The 3176-nt window shown below is 35.8% G+C and overlaps 1 long non-coding RNA gene across 3 annotated transcripts; it reads left to right on the top strand.

Moving 5' to 3' along the window:
- Window positions 1–533: 533 nt before the first annotated feature.
- LOC113292784 lies at window positions 534–2950 on the top strand. 3 transcript variants are annotated; one of them, XR_003331864.1, is made up of 4 exons: window positions 534–964; window positions 1200–1243; window positions 1541–1749; window positions 2902–2950. It is a non-coding gene; the product is annotated as an uncharacterized LOC113292784 (long non-coding RNA). The 3 variants fall into 3 exon arrangements; XR_003331865.1 differs by lacking the exon at window positions 2902–2950 and adding an exon at window positions 2382–2438; XR_003331863.1 differs by lacking the exon at window positions 2902–2950 and having other exon boundaries at window positions 1541–1935.
- The last annotated feature ends 226 nt before the right edge of the window (window positions 2951–3176 follow it).

Genomic DNA, 3176 nt, shown 5'->3' with positions numbered 1-3176 from the left:
ATTGGGAATGGGAATTGCAGGTACCTTGAGTCTAGTTGTTCTTGCGCTAGTGGACGTCGTGACATCTCTATGTGGCTTTGATGTGAAGAACGCTTCGGAGACGGAGTTGGAAGACCAGTGTGTGTCAACATATCCGCAGATCGCTTGACCGGGTGACGGAATGCGGAAGGCGTCGTAATATCACTGCCGAGTGAATGAATTGAACGCTCCCATCCTCTGTGCTCACGTGTTCAGGACGTTGTGGATTGGGAAGTCTTCTGACACTACGAAAATATTAGTTTTTAGCCACGCCCCTACTGCCACGGATTTTCATATCTGTGGCTATTGGTCACATATTGCCACGCCTAATATATAGTCGTAGCAATAGATCACTCAATTAGCTATGGCTAGGCGAGAATTTGCCACACATCTAGCAAACCATTGTTTTATAAGTTATGAACGGTTTGAATGATTTCCAGTCACGATGTCGTGGGCCGTGGGTATTGTGGGATTTTTGTTACGGCCGAAGAAGTTCTACCGTAGTGTCATTCCATATCTTCACAACTTTAACGACCCATGTTTCACCCGATAAATAACTTCCCAGTTCTACCTCAACTCTTCCTCTTCTTTCTTCGACTATATCAAAAAATAAACAAACCCACACATTAAAATTTGTCTACAAAGATCATGCAGTCCTGCAAGTTAGTTAGGGTTTGGGTGAAATCAGTTCTTCTATCATGATTTCTGAACCTAGGGTTGCAAATTTATTTTAGTTGATTTTGTTTAATTCACCTAATTTTAAACTGTTCATGAATTTTTCATACTGATGAAGTTTATCTTCTTCAATTTCTTTGATGTTCGAACATATTTCGAATCAAGAACTCAAACAATTTCTTCCTCTGTTCATTGATTTATAGCTATAGTTGGACTTCTACCAAGCTGGAAAGAAATTTCACAACTCTCCCTAAAGATGCTGATCCTGCGGGTAAGTTGCAGATTTGGAATTTTTATCTATTTAACCTAGGGTTCACGTAGAATCAGATCTCCTGATTTTGATCTCTTGAAGCCAGGGTTTGAAGTTTTTTCTTTTTAAATTCACCATTCGATCACACATTATTGTACATTTTCTAATAAGGTCATCTTCTTTGAATTGAATTCTTTTTTCTTACTGAAGCATATTTGAAAATGAGGAATCTGAGCAATTTTTATCTTCTCAATAGGAGTTCACTGATATTGGGGCTTGGATTGTACTTTCCTGAAACTAGTAAGAACTATTTTCTTGTCTGTTTGAGATACGGAAATCATACAATTAGAATTATTTCAAACCTAAACTTTTGAATGTGGTTTTAAGATTGTAATCAAAAGTGGTGCTGCTGCTCATCTCTATCTAAAAATTCAATGATTTTTTAATAGATTTCTTGTGTTCTTTGTTTGGTTAATTCCTAGTAGTAACCCAAACCCACTCATCATCTGTCAGCAGAACCCTATCTTTATATTCATTGTCAAGTTATTAAGCTCTTAGATCTAGTATTTACAAATTGTGGGCGTATTACTATTACAGGGAAAGCAAAGATGGTAGAGAAAAATTGGTGCCTTAATATCTTGTGAGACAGAAAATACCAACAAGCTCTGGCACCAGAAAACAATGGGAAAGGACAGAGATTCAAGCTCAAATACATCTGCCCTTGTGGGTATTAAGAAAGATAACTTGGCATTGTATATAGTCTTTAACGCAATCTTGCTTACCTTTATCTCTCTAACATCTCCAAGGTACTTTCTCTAGATTAACTTTCCTGGCAGCAATTTAAAAAAAAAAACAATCTTTTCTATGATGACTAATGATTCAGAAGAAACACTAGAGATTTTTGCATGATTATCTTCAGATAATTTTCTAAGTTAATTAGGATCAGAACAAAAAGATGTCTGATAACTTTTAGGTAAAATGAATGTTTACTATTTATCTCGTAGTTAGGAGCACTGGAGTCTTTTAAATCCATCACTTGCAAGTATCGTGATCAACATGGCCAGTTTTTCGTTATAGTGTATGCTTTGTGCAGTATTCAATGTTGTACACTTGTCACAGCTATTTGTTGTGTTGCACTTATCTGCTTTCATATCTATTATCATGTAGTTGCAGGAAATCCTACACTACACCCCTCATATGATTTCATTGTTGATTAACTCATTTTTAGGTTTAAACTCTTAATTTTATTGATTAATTTTTGAATGTTCTTACAAGAAAGATAAAGAAGTCAACAATGAACTCTGCTCTGAACTTTCTCTCTCCTATTTACTTGTTTCTTACTCAAAAAAGATCTCCCCTCATTTTACAACTCGAATGACTATTTATAAGGAAATACATAGTGGATGACAGCTAATATTTCCTTTATTTTCGGATATAGCTTGCGACATTCTCGCAGCCTTACAAATGTTAACTTCGCAAGCTCTCTAATTTTCGCAAGACTATCACATCTTTCTCATGATCCTTGCTGACGTCGTTTCTGAAATTGTTCTGCGACGCTATTGTGCAATACAACTGATAATTTCGCTGAGATACAATTGTTGCGAGATTCTGATCCTACATCTTGCCTCTTCTCATATCTTCTCTGCAAAGTAGAGAAAGATGTGAGAAATGCCGCAACTGCTTATCTTCTCATATTCTGCATTTATCACGCGTATTCTTTCTTCCATTTATTTCTCGACACGTCTTTTGTAACCGTTACTTTTTAACCGCTTAAATCTTTCCGTATTAACCGTGTTTATTTTCTCGAGGAAAAATTCCCTCGATATATATTTCTTTTCACTCTCTTCTTCTTTTCTTTTTATTCTCTCTGCAACTTCATCGTTCTTCTGCAAATTCCATTATTGCAACTTTTCTTCTTTCTCTTCAATCTTTTTAAGTTCTTCTTCATCTTCAACTAGATCTTCATAGTTCGTGATTTCTTCGAGACAATCTCCCTGCTATATTTTCATGGATTCATCAAGGTTAGTCTTCTCTTTTCTTCCTTATGAGTTTTGCTGAATTGATATATTTGAAATTGATCTTGTTTATTGCCTTATGATGTTGTTTATGTGATTCCCATACTCTTGTTATTTCAGCAAAAGCGGCTCCAACACTAAATTTACAGTTCAGAACCCTAACAATCCCAAATCACAGCAAAGTTGTCGCACATAAAAGAAAGTCTGCGAATGAGAAG

Source organism: Papaver somniferum, chromosome 7 (genome assembly GCF_003573695.1).
Source record: "Papaver somniferum cultivar HN1 chromosome 7, ASM357369v1, whole genome shotgun sequence".
In the NCBI taxonomy this organism is placed as follows: domain Eukaryota; kingdom Viridiplantae; phylum Streptophyta; class Magnoliopsida; order Ranunculales; family Papaveraceae; genus Papaver; species Papaver somniferum.
Note: the sequence above shows the minus strand (reverse complement) of the source record. Positions and strands in the feature narration are given on the sequence as shown.